Consider the following 22,785-nt stretch of genomic DNA (forward strand, 5'->3'; position numbering starts at 1 on the left):
CTCCACCAGAAAGAGATAATAGTACGACATCTTCCTTGGATTAACAACCTCCCTGGTTGTAACCAAGTTAACTCCCTGTGAACCTTTACTTTCTGTTTTCTATTTATTTTATTATTCTGCAAGTGTTCTGTTGAAAGTTTGAGAAGAGTCTTTGTTTATTTTTTAGGGCTATTCAACCCCCCCTTCAGTCGGCCCAACGGTCCTACACATACATTGTCAAACATCAAAACTCAATTCCCGACTCAAGCTTGACCCAACTCAAGCTTAGTTAAACATGACCTAGGAAAATTGCCCCAACAATCTCCCCCTTTTTGATGTTTGACAATTCCTCTAAGTTAGGCTAAATCCCATAGCCTTAACCTCTTCTTTATACCAAAGCTAAATCTCATAGTCTTAATCTCTTCTTTATACCAAGGCTAAATCCCATAGCCTTAATCCTCTCATGACAAAGCATGAATGAAAGTTTCCTTCATTCTCTCCCTTTCATAAAGGGCAAACTCCCTCTGCTTAGGATGAAGGCCTAATTTAACCTTCCATTCTCCCCCTTTGTCACACATAAAATCAGAAAATAAACTCTTCTCCATAAGAGTTAACTCTTCATTGTTTACAACCTCGTATATTGTTAACAACCCCACAATGAAGATCTTATATTCTTCATTGCCTCCAAAGCTCCCCCTTGAGCTCTACTTCACTTCACACTGCTCATCCTAGAGCATGCATTAACTTCCCAATGAACCTCCCATTCATTGTATTCAATGCTCCCCCTTGAGCAGTAATCTTCTTCTCAATGCTCATCCAAGAGCATGTTTCACTTTACCAATAAAGGTCTGATCCCCTTCATTAACCCAATGCTCCCCCTTGAGTAGTAATCTTCTTCACAATTCTCATCCGAGAGCATGTTTCACTTTACCAATGAAGGTCTGATCCCCTTCATTAACCCAATGCTCCCCCTTGAGCAGTAATCTACTCCACAATGCTCATCCAAGAGCATTTTTCATCCTAGCAATGAAGATAACCAATCTTCCATTGCTCCCCAATACTCGACCCTGAGTATTAATTCATCATGAAAGTTTAACCCCCTTCTATGGTCTTTGAAAAGATTTTTATGTTTTCAAATAGTAACTCCCCCTAAAAACACGGTCAAATTTCTATCATTGCACCAACAATGACTTGGGGTTCTTAAATAATTAGGAAAATCAAAACTCAAAGTTTTGAGGTTTAAAATTCAATAATGAAACTAACCTCAACCTAAACTTCACCTAAGTTGACATTAACCAAACCATGCTTGTTTTCATCATGAAAACTCTCCCTAAGTGTATACAAATGTATTCCAAAGGGTTAGGAATGATTAATGATCCTTGAAAACCAAAACTTGAAGTTTTAAGGTTCCAAAATTCAGAATTGAAACTAAACCTTATCCTAAACTTCACTTTGGTATTTCTTAACCAATCCATACTTGTTTTCACATAAAAACTCCCCCTAAATGTTACAGATGTATTCCAAGGGGTTTAGAATGGTTAACGAGACTCGAAGTGACTTGAAGTGTTGAAATCAGGCTTTTCTAGCCAAAATCAGACTTCCCAATCGATTGAAGTTGGGACTCAATCGATTGAAATCACTTCAATCAATCCATTGAAAGATTCTGCAAGCTACTGCTCGCAGAAATTCCCTCTAAATCGATCGACTGATCGATCCAGACTGGATCAATCGGTCGATTGATCGATTCACTACCCTTTTGTTCGCAGGAATTGACTTACCCATCGATCGGCTGATCGATTGAATCCAATCCAATCGATCGGCTGATCGATTGGGTTCCTGATTTCTTGAAATTTAATTTCAGCGAACTTCAGAAACTCCCCAAAAATTCTACAAAAATCTAAAAATCATGAAAATTCATATAGACACTACTTACGGTATATACTTTCAAGGAAAAATAGTTTTATATGAAAATACTGTTGGAGTGTATACTAAAAGCCTAGCTTTTGTAAACATTTATTTTTAAAATAAAAGAATCACATTGGTCAAATGTCTATATTTATTTGTTAAATATAGTTGTTCAATTAATTTATAAAGTAGATAACATTGTGTGTTGTGTCACACACAGAAGATCATGTTATCAGCTCTTTATAAATTATAAACAGTTGCTCACGACTAAGATGGAAAGGAACAAATCATTGGTATAGTCGTAGTATAATTAGGTATTAGTTTATCTTGACTAATAAATTACACTAGTACACTCTAAGTGCATTGAGTTGGACTATTTTAGGTAAGTTCTTTTTATACTGACTTAATAAAAGAACTAGACCTTAGTTATTATGGAAGTGTGTACTCTTAATCCTAATATAATAACAAGCATATATATTTAGTATTTATTTCTTTAACTTATCAAAGGGAGAGATTTAGTTTGATAAATCAATAAGCCCGATAAGTTGGGAAATGATATTACTTATAGTGTGTGTTGTTGATTATAGAAGAAAACTATGTCCTAGTTATCTAGGTTGACAATGTCCCCAAGAGGAGCTCATAAGAATTGTCATGTTAAACACTGCAGGTGGACTTAGTCCGACATGACAATGAGATTGAGTGGTACTACTCTTGGAGCTAGATATTAATTAAGTGAGTTGTCAGTAACTTACTTAATTAGTGGACATTCGTTATCTTAAATACAGAAAGACTAACACACTCATGGTAAGAAGGAGCCCATAATGTAATTTGAGATTGGTGCGGTAGTGCAACAATAACTCTCTAGTGGAATGAGTTATTGCTGATGAACTTGAGTTGTGTATTCGGGGCGAACACGGGATACTCAAGCTCATCAGAAGGCCAAAACCAATTTCTCCTCTAGGTCCCTGTCGTAGCCTCATTAGTGCCTTATAATCCATCCAAATAAAAGTCCTTCTTGGTGTCCAAGAAAGGAGGCCGACCCATTGCTTGGTGACCATGCAATGGCCGGCCACCATCTCCTTAAGAGGGTCGACCCTCTTGCTTGGTGACCAAGCAAGTAGGGGCCGACCATAATAAATTCAAATAGGAGGGGTGTTTTGAATTTTTTAAAATATTCTCTTTGTAGAAAACTATAAGTTTTAAAAGAGATATTTTAATTTTAAAAATTTTTCTTATTTGAATTAGGCCACATGGTTTAATAGAGAGTTTTGAAAGTTTTAAAACTTTCTTTTTTTTTAACCATCCTCATGGTTTTAGAAAAAAGGAAGAGAAGTTTTAAAATTAAAATTTTCTATTTTTTGTAACCATGTTAAAAAAGGAAATTTTTAGAAGAGAAGTTTCAAATTTTAAAACATTGTTTTAATTTTAAAACATTGTTTTAATTTTAAAACATTCCTTTTTTAACATCCACTTTAGGAAAGAGAGCATGCAAATTTTTATAGGAGGATTTCTTTTTTTATAAAATTTTATAAAAAATTTTCCTTCCCCTTGATGATGTGGCCGACCACCCTTGCCTGGTTCCCAAGCAAGGGGTCGGCCAAATAAAAATAAAAATAAAATCAAACCAATCAATGATTGGTGATTGATTCAATCAAGAGGAAAGAAAAGGAAAAATAAAAGGGAAAAGGAAAAACAAGAGGAAGATTTTAACTTTTGTAAAAAGTCTTCCCTTATTTGCCTTGGGCAAGTAATATAAAAGAAGGGGTGAGGAGGCCTCATGAGAAATCAATTCTTATTCTCTTGGTGGAGTTCCTCTTGGTGGTAGGCCCTCTCTCCCTCTCTTTTCCCTTTGCTCTCTTTTGCTCCTTGGTGGTGGTGGTGGCCGAATTCTAGAGGAGGAGGAAGAAGGCTTTGGGTGGTGTTCATCTTGGAGGATCGTCACCCACACGACGTCCAAGGCGAGGCAAGGAATATGGCAGAAGATCTTGAGGTCATTAGCTTGCAAAGAAAAGGTATAACTAGTAATTTTCTTCCGCATCTTGCTAGTTATTTTTTCTTTGTAAGAATTCCAAACACAAGAGGCATTAGATCTAGTTTTTTGAATTAGTAATTTGTATTTGTGTTTTTCTTTGTTTTTCGAATTTGTAATTCAATTGTTCTTTTTGGTTAAACCTAGAGTTATATACGGAAATTAAATATTAGCTTTCCTTAAAAGGTTTTGTCTAGGCGGTGGTGGATGCTCCCATACCCAAGAAGGTCATGTGCCTCGCCATACAGTCCTGGAAGCCAATTTTAGAAATTAATATTTAATTGAATTTATAACATAGGTGGATTTGGATTAATAATGTTACGTTCCGCTTGCGATCCAAGTCTAAACCATTAAGAACATATAAGTTAAATTTGGAATCAATAATGTTAAGTTCCGTTTGCGATTCCTTATTTAACTTCTAAAGAACACAATAGGTTAATTAGGAAAGGTTCGACACTTGTACAAAATTTTTGTACAGTTGAACCGGTACGATTTTCCTAGGACTAACCAACAATTGGTATCAGAGCTAGGGTTTGTCTCTGTGTGTTTTGGTTTTCAAATTAACTATGCACATGTCATACATAATTTATGCAGGATAATAGTAGGGTGTGCTAACTTTGTGTTTGCAGGCTCCAACTATTATGACATTTAGATATTGTGTGTGATTGGACCCTTGGGCATGTCAAGGGCATTATTTTGTGTGCATGATTGTATGTATCAAATACAGCAGGGGTTGTATTATTTTTAGAATTTTATTTTTGTTCGATCTAGAATACATGTACATTCCTTTATGGAATATAAGATCGATATATGTAAAATTCTATATTTGTCGCGGATCGTATTCTTGCAAGGCGTGGTGCTATTGGAGGACCAAAGGCGTAGCGGAATAAGAATCAAGATAGATGCGATGACTGGACCCGATGGCGGTGGCTAAAGATGGCAACAGATAGGGTTGGAGCATACTGAAGACAGTGATGGAAAAGGCCATAATAGTTGGAAAATTAATTTCTAAATTTATTATTTTTATTTACTGTGATGTATATGTGCATGTGATGTATGCTAGCATAGGTTAAAATCCTCATTTTTAAATAACTAAGTGGGAGAGGGATTTTAATAAATTCCACGGTCTCCATTACTGGTTTGTAAGTGATGCAACAAGCTTGCGTGTTGGCTCTGAGTGCCTCCCTCCACAACGGATGGGTTTGTTGCGGATCACTAGATCAAACTTCCTTTATGGATGGTTATAGGAAATTATTTAGGAGCATGCGATCTTCTCCAACTGAAGGGGCACAATCCTATTTAATGGTCTAAGTATCAAGTTATGGTATACACTTAGACGCATTCAATAATATCCTCCCCAACGGAGTCACTGCTATTGTTTTGTGTGACCAAAGGAAAATCAACTATTAATTTTATTTGTCATAAAGTTAGGATGACAAGATAATAAAATTAATGGGTTACACCCTCCTCTTACAAATATTGGATTTGTATACGTCCACACTAACGTGGCATGCAATATTCACAGTGTTTTGAGGTGTTGGTAAATTTAAATAGTATTGTTTGAGAAATCAATATTATTCTAAATTTAGAGTCCTGACCAAAATTTATTTTGTGATTCTTAGGATGACTTTCAACCCACTGGCCATTATTCTAAAAGAGAATAGACTTACTGGTCCAAACTATATAGATTGGAAAAGAAACCTGGATATTGTCTTAACTGCTGAAAGCTATAAGTTTGTACTGTCAGAGGTATGCCCAGATACACCTAATGGTGACTCTACCCAGAGGAGATTGAGTATCATAAGAAATGGGTAAAAGCAGATGAGATGACGCGGTGTTATATTTTGGCTTCAATGTCAAATGTATTGCAACATCAGCATTAAGATTTACCAACTGCTTATGATATAATGAACAATCTCAAAGAACTCTTTGGGCGCCAGAGTCGGACTGCTAGGCAAAAGGCAATGAGAAAGTTAATGACAACCACCATGTCTGAGGGGACACCCGTAAGGGATCATATCCTCAAAATGATGGCTTATCTGAATGAAATACAAGTCCTTGGAGGAGAAATCGATGGGGAAACCCAGGTTGATATAATTCTTCAAACGCTACCCAGAATTTTTGAGCAGTTCCGCTTGAACTATAACATGAATAAAAGGGAGTATATGTTGGGGGAACTTCTGACAGAACTACAGACAGAAGAAGGTATATTTCGTCATAGTTCTCAGATTCACTATGCTGAAAATGGTTCTACTTCTAAGTCGAAAGGCAAGAAGAAGAAGAAACAGGTCTTTTCAGCAAAGAAGGTGAATAAACCTCAGGGTACAGGACAAAAAGCTGGAATGAAGAAGCCGAAGGGCAAGTGCTTCATCTGCAAGCAGACAGGAAATTGGAAGGCGGACTGTCCTTATAGGAATCAGAACAATAAAGGTATATCTCATGCTCTAGTAGTTGAAACATGTTTAGCGGTGTTATCTACCAACACCTGGTGTGAAGATACGGGAGCCACTGATCATGTCTGCAATTCTTTGCAGGAGTTCCAGGAAACCAAACGACTATATGAAGGAGAGATAACCGTCTACATGGGCAATGCTAATAAGGTGGCGGTTGTTGTAGTGGGAAACGTCTATTTATCTTTTGATAGGGATAGAAGTTTGATTTTAAGAAATTGTCTTTATGTACCTAGTTTTAGAAAGAATTTAATTTCAGTTTCTAAACTGTATTTGGATGGATATTCTGTTTTCTTTAGTAACAATGTGGTTATAAAGAGAAATAAAGTGAATATCTATTCTGGTGCATTGGTTGGCAATTTATATACTTTAAATCTAATTTCTCCCACAATATAATATATGGAAATTAATAACACATCTTCTAACTCTAATAAGAGAAAAGAACCTTCGGAAATGAACCAAACATATCTTTGGCATCTAAGGTTTGGTCATATTAACTTATGTAGGATTCAAAGGCTTGTAGCCAATAGACTCTTGGGTTCATTAGAGTTGGAAAACTTTCCAACATGTGAATCCTGCTTGGAAGGTAAAATAACCAAGAGACCTTTTAAGGCCAAGGGGTATAGAACCAAAGATGTGCTAGAATTGGTTCATTCTGATTTGTGTGGTCCTATGTCTATCCAGGCAAGAGGTGGTTATGAATATTTCGTCTCCTTTATAGACGATTATTTAAGATATGGATACATTTACTTGATGCACCGCAAGTCTGAATGCTTTGATAAGTTCAAAGAATATAGGGTTGATGTGGAGAAACATCTTGGTAAAAGTATCAAGACACTATGGTCTGACCATGGTGGTGAATACCTCTTTGGAGAGTTTAGGAATTACTTATCAGAAGTCGGGATTCAATCCCAATTGTCTGCACCTGGTACACCCCAATAGAATGGTGTGGCAGAATGAAGGAATATGACTCTTATGGAAATGGTTAGATCGATGATGAGATATTCAGAATTACCAAATTCGTTTTGGGGATATGCTCTGGAAACAGCAGTGGACATTCTGAATATGGTACCTTCTAAAATAGTTCCTTCTACTCCCATGGGATTATGGAATGGGCATAAGCCTAGTCTGAATCATATCTGGATATAGCGTAGTCCAGCACATGTGCTGAAGGGAGATACTGACAAGTTGGAATCACGTACAGAAGTTTATTTGTTTGTGGGATATCCTAAAGGAACGAAAGGTGGTTTGTTTTATAATCCTAAAAATCAGAAGATCATTGTTAGTACTAATACTCGATTTTTAGAAGAAGATTATGTAATGAACCATAAGCCCATGAGTGAAATAGTTCTACAAGAAATAAGAGAGGACACACCTACTTTAGTACCAATAGTACAAGATGAAGTATCACAAGAAACTGTAACACGTGTCACACATGATACACAACCAGAAACAGTGTCTCGTCGTAGTGAGAGGGTTGTAAGGAAACCTGAGAGATTCATGTTTTTGGGAGAGTCTTCGGACTTGATCCTGGGTAAACATGAACCTGATCCCCGAACATATGATGAAGCACTCCAAGATATAGATGTAGTATCTTGGCAAAAGATAATGAATTCTGAAATAGAGTCTATGTATTCTAATAAGGTATGGGAGCTTGTAGAACCACCAAATGGTGTAAAAGTCGTTGGATGCAAATGGATCTACAAAAGGAAAAGAGGGACAGACGGGAAGGTAGAAACCTTCAAAGCAAGGCTTGTTGCGAAAGGGTATACTCAGAAAGAGAGAATCGATTATGAGGAGACTTTTTTGCCGGTAGCTATGCTAAAGTCTATCTGGATACTCTTATCCATTGCTGCTCATATGGATTATGAGATTTGGAAAATGGATGTCAAGACAGCATTCCTTAACGGAAGTCTTGTAGAAAACATCCATATGAAGCAACCAGAATGGTTCATTGAAAAAGGAAAAGAGCATCTAGTGTGAAAGCTCAATCGATCCATTTATGGACTGAAGCAAGCTTCAAGATCTTGGAACATCTGGTTTAATGAAGTAATCCAGTCATATGGATTTATTCAGTGTCCGGATGAGTCTTGTGTATACAAGAAGTGTAACAGAAATGTAGTGGTATTTCTTGTACTATACGTAGATGATATTTTATTAATTGGCAACAATGTCAAAGTATTATCGGACATAAGGGTATGGTTATCCAAGCAATTTGATATGAAGGACCTAGGAGAATGTGCACACATTCTTGGGATCAAAGTTATAAGGGATCGCAAGAAAAGAATGTTGTGTCTATCTCAAGCTTCATATATAGATACAATCCTTGCTCGTTTTAGCATGCAGAACTCCAAGAAAGGTTTCTTACCTTTTAGGCATGGAGTAGCCTTATCTAAAGAGATGTCTCCGAAGATATCAAAGGAGATAGAGGACATAAAGGCAGTTCCTTATGCTTCAGCTGTGGGAAGCCTAATGTATGCAATGCTGTGTACGAGACCTGATATCTGTTTTGCCGTGGGCATGGTTAGCAGATATTAGAGTAACCCTGGATAAGGACATTGGACTGCTGTAAAGCATATATTGAAGTACCTGAGAAGGACTAGAGATTATATGCTAGTTTACCAAGCAGACGATTTTCTCTCTATGAGTTACACGGATTCAGATTTTCAATCAGATAGGGACAACAGTAAGTCTACATTAGGCTATGTGTTTACTTTAGGAGGTGGATCCATTGCATGGAGGAGTGTTAAGTCGAAATGCATTTCAGACTCAACCATGGAAGCTGAGTATGTGACAACCTCTAAGGCTGCCAAAGAAGCAGTATGGCTCAGGAACTTTCTAATGGACTTAGATGTAATTCCTGGTTTACCCAAAATCATCACAATTTATTGTGATAATAGCAGTGCAATTGCAAACTCGAAGGAACCACGAACCCATAAGACGAGTAAACATATAGAGCGCAAGTACCACCTGATACGAGACATTGTCAAGTGAGGAGAAGTTGTCGTCGCCAAGATTACATCAGCAGATAACCTGGCAGATCCTTTCACTAAGGTCCTTCTGGTGAAAGCTTTTGATCGGCATGTGGAGGGGATGAGAATCAGATGTATAGCAGCAAATATGACAGCTTAGTCTTTTAGTATAAGTGGGAGATTGTTGGAGTGTATACTAAAAGCCTAGCTTTTGTAAACATTTATTTTTGAAATAAAAGAATCACATTTGCCAAATGTCTATATTTATTTGTTAAATATAGTTGTTCAATTAATTTATAAAGTAGATAACATGGTGTGTGGTGTCACACACAGAAGATCATGTTATCAGCTCTTTATAAATTATAAACAGTTGCTCACGACTAAGATGGAAAGGAACAAACCATTGGTATATATTGGTTGCTACTCAGAAAACCTAACGGTTCCACTGTATAAAAAATTTGTACAAAGGTCTGAACCTTTTCCTAGCTACCATGTGTTCTTTTAAATTAAACTTGGATCGCCTGCGGAACTTAACACGTTTGATCATAAGTTTAATTTATTTGTTCTTTTAGGTTTAGACTTGGATCTCCTGCGGAACTTAACACGTTCGATCCAAATCACCTAGGTCACGAAGACAATTAAATATCTATTTCCAAAATTGGCTTCCAGTACTGCATGGCGAGGCACATGACCTTCTTGGATATGGGAGCAACCACCACCGACTAGACAAAGCCTTTTAAAGAAATTAAATATTTAACCTTCCCATAGTAACCCTAGGTTAACCTCTAAGAACAATCAAATCACAAGGAAAATAAAAAAACAAAAGAACACAATTTCGAAAACTAATTCAAAAAACTAGAATCGCATGCCTCTTGTATTTGGTATTTTTACATGGAGATAAAACTAACATGATGCGGAAAACAATATTAGTTATACCTTTCTTAGTAGATAACGACCTCTTGATCTTCTACCGTATTCCTCTTCTAATCTCGGACGTTGTGTGGGCAACGATCTTCCGAGACGAGGACCACCTAGCACCTTCTTCTTCTTCCTTCAAGTTTCGGCCAAGCACAAAGCTTCTAAAGGATGAAGATCTTTTTCCACCAACCAAGCTCCAAGGGATGCAAGCTTTCTCTCCTTCTTCTCCAAGCTAAAATCCGGCCACCACTTGATCTCCAAGAAGGATGAGAGGTTCGGCCACAACAAGGAAAGAAGAGAACTTGAAGGGGCCGACCACACCAAGGAAGAAAAGAGGGAGAAAATAGAATAGAGGTTGTTCTCACAAGGGCACCCAAACCCCCTCTTTTATAATCCTTTAGCCTTGTCAAATAAGGAAAATTTAATAAAAACTTCCTTAACTCTATTGCCATTGAAAAGGAAAATTTTAATTAATTAAAATTAAAATCCTTTTCTTAGTGTATATGGTCGGCCACAACAAATAAGCAAACAAGGAAATTTTTCGCTAGAAAAATTAAAGCTTCCTAATTTGCTTCCAGAGAAATTTTAAAATAAAATTTCTATTTAATAATCCCTTCATGATTGATGCTATAAAAGGACATTTCTATAATTTTAAAATTTAACTTTTCAACATGTGGATGATAAATAAGTAAAATTTTTACCAAAATTAAAATCAACCTTTTAATCTACAAATAAGGAAAGAGATTTAACTCTTCTCTTAATCTTTTGTAGAATCTTATAAACGGAAATATTTTAATTTTTAAACTCTCTTTTAAATCATGTATTCCACATAAGAAAAAAAAATTAAAATTAAAAATCCTTTTGTACTTATTATGGTCGGCCACCTAGACTTGGGTTCAAGCTAGGGCCGGCCACCCATGGACCAAGGCTTGGTCGGCCCTAGCTTGGTCCCCAAGCTAGCTTGGCCTGCCCCTATAACATGGGTATAAAGGTGGGTATAGATGAGTATAGTACTCTATAAATAAGAGACTACGACAGGGACCGAGAGGAGGAATTGATTTTGGTCTCCCGATAAAATTAAGCATCCCGCGTTCGCCCCGAACACACAATTTAATTTTATCAATAATAATTCATTCCACTAGAGAACTATTATTGAACTACCGCACCAATCCCAAATTACATTTTGAGCTCCTTCTTATTATGAGTGTGTTAGTCTCCCTGTATTTAAGATGTCAAATGTCCACTAATTAAGTGAGTTAGTGACAACTCATTTAATTAATATCTTAGTCCAAGAGTAGTACCACTCAACCTTTTCGTCATGTCGGACTAAGTCCACCTGCAGGGTTTAATATGACAATCCTTATGAGCTCCTCTTGGGGACATTATCAACCTAGATCACTAGGACACAGTTTCCTTCTATAATCAACAACACACACTATAAGTGATATCATTTCCCAACTTATCGGGCTTATTGATTCATCGAACTAAATCTCACCCATTGATAAATTAAAGAAATAAATATGAAATATATGTGCTTGTTATTATATTAGGATTAAGAGCACACACTTCCATAATAACTGAGGTCTTTGTTCCTTTATAAAGTCAGTATAAAAGAAACGACCTCTAATGGTCCTACTCAATACACTCTTAGCGTACTAGTGTAATTATATAGTTAAGATAAACTAATTCCTAATTACACTACGACCTTCCAATGGTTTGTTCCTTTCCATCTTAGTCGTGAGCTACTGTTTATAATTTATAAGGTACTGATAACATTATCTTCTGTATGTGACACCACATACTATGTTATCTACAATATAAATTAATTGAACAACTACAAACAAATGTAGATAATTTGACCAAATGTGATTCTTTAATCAAAATAAATGTCTACAAAAGCTTAGGCTTTCAGTATACACACTAACAATTTCCCACTTATACTAATGACTAAGCTGCCATATCTTCTTCCATACATCTGATTCTCATCCCCTCCACATGCCGATCGAAAACTTTTGCTGGAAGGGCCTTAGTGAAAGGATCTGCCAGGTTATCTACTGATGCAATCTTGGCAATGACAACTTCTCCTCGCTTCACGATATCTCGTATCAGGTGGTACTTGCACTCTATATGTTTACTTGCCTTATGGGCTCGTGGTTCCTTCGAGTTTGCAACTTCACGGCTATTATCACAATAAATTGTGATGATTTTGGGCAAACCAGGAATCACATCTAAGTCCATTAGAAAGTTCCTGAGCCATACTGCTTCTTTAGTTGCCTCAGAGGATGCCACATACTCAGCTTCCATGGTTGAGTCCGAAACACATTTCTGCTTAACACCCTCCATGCAATGACTCCACCTCCTAAAGTAAACACATATTCTGATGTAGACTTACTGTTATCCCTATCCGATTGGAAATCTGAATCCGTGTAACCCATAGGGAGCAAATTGTCTGCTTGGTAAACTAGCATATAATCTCTAGTCCTTCTCAGGTACTTTAATATATGCTTTACCGCAGTCCAATGTCCTTGTCCAGGATTACTCTGATATCTGCTAACCATGCCTACGACAAAACAGATATCAGGTCTCGTACACAGCATTGCATACATAAGGCTTCCTACAGCCGAAGCATAAGGAATTCCTTTCATGTCCTCTATCTCCTTTGATGTCTTCGGATATATCTCTTTAGATAGAGCTACTCCATGCCTAAAAGGTAAGAAACCTTTCTTGGAATTCTGCATGCTAAAGCGAGCAAGGATCGTATCTATATATGAAGCTTGGGATAGACACAACATTCTTTTCTTGCGATCCCTTATAACTTTGATCCCAAGAATGTGTGCACAATCTCCTAAGTCCTTTATATCAAATTGTTTGGACAACCATACCCTTACATCCGATAATACCTTAACATTGTTGCCAATTAACAAAATATCATCTACGTATAGTACAAGAAATACCACCACGTTTTCGTTACACTTCTTGTATACACAAGACTCAACGAATAAATCCATATGACTGGATTACTTCATTAAACCGGATGTTCCAAGACCTTGAAGCTTGCTTCAGTCCATAAATGGACCGATTGAGCTTGCACACTAGATGCTCTTTGCCTTTTTCAATGAACCCTTCTGGTTGCTTCATATGGATGTTTCCTTCAAGACTTCCATTAAGGAAAGCTGTCTTGACATCCATTTGTCAAATCTCATAATCCATATGAGCGGCAATGGATAAGAGTATCCGGACAGACTTAAGCATGGCTACCGGTGAAAAGGTCTCCTCATAATCGATTCCCTCTTTCTGAGTGTACCCTTTCGCAACAAGCCTAGCTTTGAAGGTTTCTACCTGCCCGTCTGTCCCTCTTTTCCTTTTGTAGATCCACTTGCATCCAACGGCTTTTACACCATCAGGTGGTTCTACAAGCTCCCAGACCTTATTAGAGTACATAGACTCTATCTCAGAATTCATTGCCTTTTGCCAAGATGCTGCATCTATATCTTGGAGTGCTTCGTAATATGTTCGGGGATCAGGTTCATGTTTACCCGGGATCAAGTCCGAAGACTCTCCCAAAAACATGAATCTCTCAAGTTCCCTCACAACTCTCCCACTACGACGAGGCACCGTCTGTAGTTGTGTATCATGTGTGACACGTGTTGCAGTCTCTTGTGGTACTTCATCTTGTACTGTTGGTACTAAAGTAGACGTGTCCTCTCTAAGTTCTTCTAGAAAAACTTTGTTATTGGGCTTGTGATCTATTATATAGTCTTCTTCTAAAAACTGGGTATTGGTGCTAACAATGACCTTCTGGTCTTTAGAACTATAAAATAAACCACCTTTCGTTCCTCTGGGATAACCCACAAACACGCGAACTTCTGTACGAGATTCTAACTTATCAGCAACTGGTTTCAACACATATGCTGGACTACCCCAAATCCGAATATATCTTAGACTGGGCTTTCGCCCATTCCACAATTCCGTGGGAGTAGAAGATACTGATTTAGAAGGTACTAAGTTCAGAATGTGCGCTGCCATTTCCAGAGCGTATCCCCAAAACGAATTTGGTAATTCTGTATAACTCATCATCGATCTAACCATCTCCATAAGAGTCTTATTCCTTTGTTCTGCCACACCATTCTGTTGGGGTGTACCAGGTGCGGATAATTGGGATTGAATCCCGACCTCTGATAAGTATTTCCTAAACTCTCCTAAGAGGTATTCGCCACCATGATCAGACCATAGTGTCTTGATACTTTTACCTAGTCTTTTCTCCACATCATCCTTGTACTCTTTGAACTTATCAAAGCACTCGGACTTGCGGCGCATAAGGTAAATGTATCCGTATCTCGAATAATCGTCCATAAAAGAGACAAAATATTCAAAACCACCTCTCGCCTGGATAGACATAGGACTACACAAATCAGAATGAACTAATTCTAACACTTCTTTGGCTCTATACCCCTTGGCCTTAAAAGGTCTCATAGTCATTTTACATTCCAAGCAAGATTCACAAGTTGAAAAATTTTCCAACTCTAATAAACCCAAGAGTCCATCGACTATAAGATCAATCGGTCCATTTATGGACTGAAGCAAGCTTCAAGATCTTGGAACATCTGGTTTAATGAAGTAATCCAGTCATATGGATTTATTCAGTGTCCAGATGAGTCTTGTATTTACAAGAAGTGTAACAGAAACGTGGTGGTATTTCTTGTACTATACGTAGATGATATTTTGTTAATTGGCAACAATGTCAAGGTATTATCGGACGTAAGGGTATGATTTTCCAAACAATTTGATATGAAGGACTTAGGAGATTGTGCACACATTCTTGGGATCAAAGTTATAAGGGATCGCAAGAAAAGAATGTTGTCCCTATCCCAAGTTTCATATATAGATACAATCCTTGCTTGTTTTAGCATGCAGAATTCCAAGAAAGGTTTCTTACCTTTTAGGCATGGAGTAGCTCTATCTAAAGACATGTCTTCGAAGACATCAAAAGAGATAGAGGACATGAAAGGAATTCCTTATGCTTCGGCTGTAGGAAGCCTTATGTATGCAATGTTGTGTACGAGACCTGATATCTGTTTTGCCGTAGGCATGGAAAAAGGCAAAGAGTATCTAGTGTGCAAGCTCAATCGATCCATTTATGGACTGAAGCAAGCTTCAAGATCTTGAAACATCTGGTTTAATGAAGTAATCCAGTCATATGGATTTATTCAGTGTCCGGATGAGTCTTGTGTATACAAGAAGTGTAACGGAAATGTGGTGGTATTTCTTGTACTATACGTAGATGATATTTTGTTAATTGGCAACAATGTCAAAGTATTATCGGACATAAGGGTATAGTTATCCAAACAATTTGATATGAAGGACCTAAGAGAATGTGCACACATTCTTGGGATCAAAGTTATAAGGGATCGCAAGAAAAGAATGTTGTGTCTATCTCAAGCTTCATATATAGATACAATCCTTGCTTGTTTTAGCATGCAGAACTCCAAGAAAGGTTTCTTACCTTTTAGGCATGGAGTAGCCTTATCTAAAGAGATGTCTCCGAAGACATCAAAGGAGATAGAGGACATGAAGGCAGTTCCTTATGCTTCGGCTGTGGGAAGCCGAATGTATGCAATCCTGTGTACGAGACCTGATATCTGTTTTACCGTGGGCATGGTTAGCAGATATCAGAGTAACCCTGGATAAGGACATTGGACTACTGTAAAGCATATATTGAAGTACCTGAGAAGGACTAGAGATTATATGCTAGTTTACCAAGCAGACGATTTTCTCTCTATGAGTTACACGGATTCAGATTTTCAATCAGATAGGGACAACAGTAAGTCTACATTAGGCTATGTGTTTACTTTAGGAGGTGGAGCCATTGCATGGAGGAGTGTTAAGTAGAAATGCGTTTTAGACTCAACCATGGAAGCTGAGTATGTGGCAACCTCTAAGGCTGCCAAAGAAGCAGTATGGCTCAGGAACTTTCTAATGGACTTAGATGTGATTCTTGGTTTACCCAAAATCATCATAATTTATTGTGATAATAGTAGTGCAGTTGCAAACTCGAAGGAACCACGAACCCATAAGACAATTAAACATATAGAGCGCAAGTACCACCTGATACGAGACATTGTCAAGCGAGGAGAAGTTGTCGTCGCCAAGATTGCATCAGCAGATAACCTGGCAGATCCTTTCACTAAGGTCCTTCCGGTGAATGCTTTTGATCGGCATGTGGAGGGGATGGGAATCAGATGTATAGCAGCAAATATGGTAGTTTAGTCTTTTAGTATAAGTGGGAGATTGTTGGAGTGTATACTAAAAGCCTAGATTTTGTAAACATTTATTTTTGAAATAAAAGAATCACATTTGCCAAATGTCTATATTTATTGTTAAATATAGTTGTTCAATTAATTTATAAAGTAGATAACATGGTATGTGATGTCACACACAGAAGATCATGTTATCAGCTCTTTATAAATTATAAACAGTTGCTCACGACTAAGATGGAAATGAACAAACCATTGGTATAGTCATAGTGTAATTAGGTATTAATTTATTTTGACTAATAAATTACACTAATATACTCTAAGTGCATTGAGTAGGACCATTTTAGGTAAGTTCTTTTTATACTGACTTAATAAAAGAACTAGACCTTAGTAATTATGGAAGTGTGTACTCTTAATCCTAATATAATAACAAGCATATATATTTAGTATCTATTTCTTTAACTTATCAAAAGGAGAGATTTAGCTTGATAAATCAATAAGCCCGATAAGTTGGGAAATGATATTACTTATAATGTGTGTTGTTGATTATAGAAGGAAATTGTGTCCTAGTTAACTAGGTTGAGAATGTCCCTAAGAGCAGCTCATAAGGATTGCCATGTTAAACCCTGCAGGTGGACTTAGTCCGACATGACAATGAAGTTGAGTGGTACTACTCTTGGAGCTAGATATTAATTAAGTGAGTTGTCAGTAACTTACTTAATTAGTGGACATTCATTATCTTAAACACAGGGAGACTAACACACTCATGGTAAAAAGGAGCCCATAATGTAATTTGGGATTGGTGCGGTAGTGCAACAATAACTCTCTAGTGGAATGAGTTATTGTTGATGAACTTGAGTTGTGTGTTCGGGGCGAACACGGGATACTCAAGCTCATCAGAATGTCAAAACCAATTTCTCCTCTAGGTCCCTATCGTAGCCTCATTAGTGCCTTATAATCCATCCAAATAAAAGCCCTTCTTGGTGTCCAAGAAAGGAGGATGGCCCATTGCTTGGTGACCAAGCAATGGCCGACCACCATCTCCTTAAGAGGGCCAACCCTCTTGCTTAGTGACCAAGCAAGTAGGGGCCGACCATAATAAATTCAAATAGGAGGGGTGTTTTGAATTTTTAAAATCTTTTCTTTGTAGAAAACTATAAGTTTTAAAAAAGAGATTTTAATTTTAAAAACTTTCCTTATTTGAATTAGGCCACATGGTTTAAGAGAGAGTTTTAAAAGTTTTAAAACTTTCCTTTTTTTAACCATTCTCATGGTTTTAGAAAAAAGGAAGAGAAGTTTTAAAATTAAAATTTTCTATTTTTTGTAACCATGCTAAAAACAAAATTTTTAGAAGAGAAGTTTTAAATTTTAAAACATTGTTTTAATTTTTAAAACCTTCCTTTTTTAACATCCACTTTAGGAAAGAGAGCATGTAAAATTTTATAGGAGGATTTCTTCTTTTATAAAATTTTATAAAAAATTTTCCTTCCCCTTGATGATGTGGCCGACCACCCTTGCTTGGTGCCCAAGCAAGGGGTCGTCCAAATAAAAATAAAAATAAAATCAAACCAATCAATGATTGGTGATTGATTCAATCAAGAGAAAAGAAAAGGAAAAATAGAAGGGAAAAGGAAAAATAAGAGGATGATTTTAACTTTTGTAAAAAGTCTTCCCTTATTTGCCTTGGGCAAGTAATATAAAAGAAGGGGTGAGGGGGCCTCATGAGAAATCAATTCTTATTATCTTGGTGGAGTTCCTCTTGGTGGTCGGCCCCTCTCTCTCTCTCTTTTCCCTTTGCTCTCTTTTGCTCCTTGGTGGTGGTGGTGGACGAATTCTAGAGGAGGAGGAAGAAGGCTTTGGGTGGTGTTTATCTTGGAGGATCATCACCCACACGACATCCAAGGCGAAGCGAGGAATACGACAGAAGATCTTGAGGTCATTAGCTTGCAAAGAAAAGGTATAACTAGTGATTTTCTTCTGCATCATGCTAGTTATTTTTTCTTTGTTAGAATTCCAAACACAAGAGGCATTAGATCTAGTTTTTCGAATTAGTAATTCGTGTTTGTGTTTTTTTTTTTTTTTCGAATTTGTGATTCGATTGTTCTTTTTGGTTAAACCTAGAGTTATATAAGGAAATTAAATATTAACTTTCCTTAAAAGGCTTTGTCTAGGCAGTGGTGGATGCTCCCATACCCAAGAAGGTCATGTGCCTCGCCATGCAGTCCTGAAAGCCAATTTTGGAAATTAATATTTAATTGAATTTATAACATAGGTGGATTTGGATCAATAGTGTTAAGTTCTGCTTGCGATCCAAGTCTAAACCATTAAGAATAGATAAGTTAAATTTGGAATCAATAATGTTAAGTTCCGTTTGCGATTCCTTATTTAACTTCTAAAGAACACAATAGGTTATTTAGGAAATGTTCGACACTTGTACAAAATTTTTGTACAGTGGAACCGGTACAATTTTCCTAGGACTAACCAACAAATACTTCCTATTTTCGAAGATTGACACAAACTTTGAAACTTGTAAAAACTCTATTGTTTTCTTCTAAGTTTGTGCTCAACTATTCAATGATGATTACTATCAAAAGATAGCCTTCATCAAGGTTTTCCAAACTACATTTAAAATCATTTTCAAAACCAATATCTAACCATGTTCTTTGGGCTCAATGCACATAACTTGTACATTAGCTTTCCCAATGATTGGAAAACACATAACTATGTGTTTTGATGAACCTAAAACTCAACAAAATGCACTAAGTCAACATCTTGAGTTTTGTTCACCATCCTAACATCTCACTTGTATCTAATGTGTACTAAAACACATACAAGTCACCTTATGATTCTTTGTGAGATGTAAATTTGGTTTTGTCCTAAACTAAGGGATCATGCATATCTATCTAGGCATTATGAGACTTATGATCATCCACCTAGGATGTCATTTTAGTAGAATCCCACTTGTTGGGATATTCACCATTCATAATAAATGTCTTTGTCCTTAATCATAAGGAAATTAACTTAATGCATGATGTTGCATGACATACATCAAAATAAGTAATTTTCAAAAGAAAAAAAAAATATGCTATAACTACATGATGTATGTATGGCATGACATGGTTTTTTTATATTTTTCATAATAAACATGAATGCAACACATGATGTCATGACATATGAAGAGCAAGCAATCATGACATTTTAGTATAAATAAAATATACCTAGATAATCTATCTAAGTATCCTTAAACCTTAGCTAAGTCTTAAACTTAATCCTAGATTGCCTATGCCTTCCTTAAGAGAATGCCAAAACCAACTTGGCATTTCTTTTGCCTTTATTCTATTTGTGCCAATTGAAATTAAGACTTCAATACTCAAGTATTTGTTTGGCACATATTACTCCTTTTAAGGATTAAATGTTTAGATTGAGACTTAAATTTGCCCTTAATCCCTTAAGAACATACTAATATCTCAACTAGACAATTCCTGATCCTGTTTCCAAGTGTGCCAACTTACATTAGATGTGATTCCTCAAAGTTTGGCACAACTTACTCTTCCAAGGAGTAATTAATTTGATTAAGGTTTAAATTTTCCTTTAACCCCTTAAGAGAATACCACATTTCTAACTTGGTATTTCTTTTTTATGTTTGTGCCAATTAAAATCAAAATCACCCTCAAACTTTGGCACACTTTACTCTTTCTAAGAGTGACAACTTGGATTAAGGTTTACATTTCCCTTAATTCCATAAGAAAATGTCAAATTCCCATTTGACATTTCTTTTGCTTCTCTCAAGTGTGTCAATTTAAATTAAAATCAACTCCTCAAATCGTTGACACATTTTACTCTTTCAAAGAGTAACATTAATAATCCATTTCATTTTTAAAGGTTAACAATAACCTTGAAAATGCTCTCAAGTGTCAACTTTACCAAGGTTGGGTGACCTACCCTTCCAATTGAAGTTGACACTCTCTAAACCCATCTAGGGTGTAGAGAATATGCTCCTAGGAACCCAAAACCTATTGGTGCTACTTGGATGCTCTAGGTATTCAATAAGGATGACTTCCCTAGATACCTTTCTAAGGACCTTTCTAGGCTTCTTAGAAGCCTTGGTCACCTCTACTAGGTCACTTCTAGGGATAACTTTCATTGTAACCTTCTTTGTGACTTTGTTTGACCTTTTTGGAGCCTTAGTCACCTTTACTAGGTCAACTTTAGGGATGGTCTCCCTTGTGACCTTCTTTGTGGCTTGGTTAGACTTCTTAGAACTCTTAGTCACATTGGTCTTGCCAGAAGTAATTTTAGGGATTCCTTCCCTAGTCTCTTTGACTTGACCTCTAAACCTAGGATTGGTCACATAACTATATGGAACCTTATGAAAGGAGGTCACATCCTCCTTAGCCTTAAGCTTGTATCCCAAACCTCTATGGCCATTGAATGTCTCTTGCCTAGTTCTCCCTAATTTTTGCTCATTTTGACCCTTAAAAATATTTTCCATTCTTGCTAGGGTCCTTTCTAAATTATCAAGTCTTGACCTTAAGACTTGGTTTTCTCTTATCAAATCCTTAGATTTCGGTTTCTCATTGAAACCTTGAGCATTTCTATTTTGGGGCTTATATCTAAAGTCCTTAGAGTTATTTCCTAAGTAATTATCTACCTTCCTAACCTTAGGCATGGTAGTTCTAGCATGAGGAGGTATATATTTATCCCTAGTTTGATCATGCTTTCTATTTTCATTGTAAATAGCATTTGAATGATTTATCTTGTAACTAGCATGCTTTTTACCATTACTAGGAGGAATTGCACTGTTAAATATTACCTTGGGTTTGCTCTTCCAAGCTCCCCCTTGATTTGTGCTTCCTCTTATCACTTTGGTTGTCTTCTTCCCTTTAGGACATTGACTTCCATAATGTCCTCTTTGATTGCACAAGAAACACACAATGTGTTCCTTGCTCTTCTTTGTAGTGGGAATTGTCTCTTTGGGCTTCTCCTTGCCCTTAGATACTACTTGACTCTTCTTCTTGGCCAATTTTGGACATTTACTCTTGTAGTGCCCATGCTCCCTACACCCAAAGCAAATGATATGGTTTTTATTATTTTCAATTGAAATTTCTATACCTTTGCTTGTAGGGATGATGCTCGATTCTCCATTTGATGTAGCTTGAGTTGTGGATGTAGCATCATCTTCCAATTCTTCTTCTCTACTTGGAGGTGTGGGTGCTTCCACCTCTTCAACTCTCAAGGTTGTGGATGCTTCCACCTCTTCCTCTCTTGAAGATGTAGAGGATCTCTCAATCTTCTTCCTTCTCCTCCTCTTCCTTCTTCTCCTCAAATGTTGACCTTGTGTCAACATCGGGATTGGTCCTTCTCTTCTTGGACCAATGAGCCCTTCTCCTTGGGCTCTTCCACTCCTTAGACTTGTGTAGAGTCTTCATGATAGGCAATGATCTTTTTCCAAAGATCACTTACATTTGTGGTTTCACCTACACTCAACAAAATATTAGAAGGTAGTAAATTATGTAAAATTCTCGTTACCTCCTTGTCCGCCTCCAATTGCTCTCGTTACTCTTCAGTCCAATGCCGAGGTCGGAGGTGTTTACCCTTCTTGTCCATAGGAGCTTCAAATGGGTCACTCAAAATAACCCATTGGTTCCAATCCATTTAGAACCATGTCTCCAGTCGATTCCTCCAAAAGGCGAAGTCTTCCTTGTCGTATGGAGGAGGAATCCGGATGTCCCATCCAAGTGGACCTCCCAAGTCCATCTTCTTCCTCTAGCTTCTTGCTCTCTCGGCGGTTAGTCCGTAGAAGAGCGACCTCGCTCTGATACCAATTGTTGGGACCGATATGTCCTCTAGAGGGGAGGTGAATAGCGTTTCGTCGCTTCGTCGGTTGCTTTGTCTTGATAATATGCAGCGGAATACTAATACAAACACAACCAATGCTAACTCAAGGATTTACTTGGTATCCACCTTAAGAAGAGGTGACTAATCCAAGGATCCACACACCGAGCACACACCTCTACTATGAAACACTCCTTCTCGGTCGCAGCTGAAGGCGAAGAAGCCTTACACAAACACCTCACAACAAGAGTCACTCAAACAAGAAGAAAATACACAAGTGTATAAAATAAAACCTCTCCTTACTTGATCTTGCTGATGTAGGTTGCCTCTTGAACCTTGGAGATGCACCCCAAGAGCCTTCAAGAATTGGCAGTGAAGATCTGAAAGCTCGCGTGAAGAATCACAAAAAAATCACAGGAGAAATTGCAAAGATCTGGCAGGAA

Source organism: Zingiber officinale, chromosome 9B (genome assembly GCF_018446385.1).
Source record: "Zingiber officinale cultivar Zhangliang chromosome 9B, Zo_v1.1, whole genome shotgun sequence".
Taxonomy (NCBI): domain Eukaryota; kingdom Viridiplantae; phylum Streptophyta; class Magnoliopsida; order Zingiberales; family Zingiberaceae; genus Zingiber; species Zingiber officinale.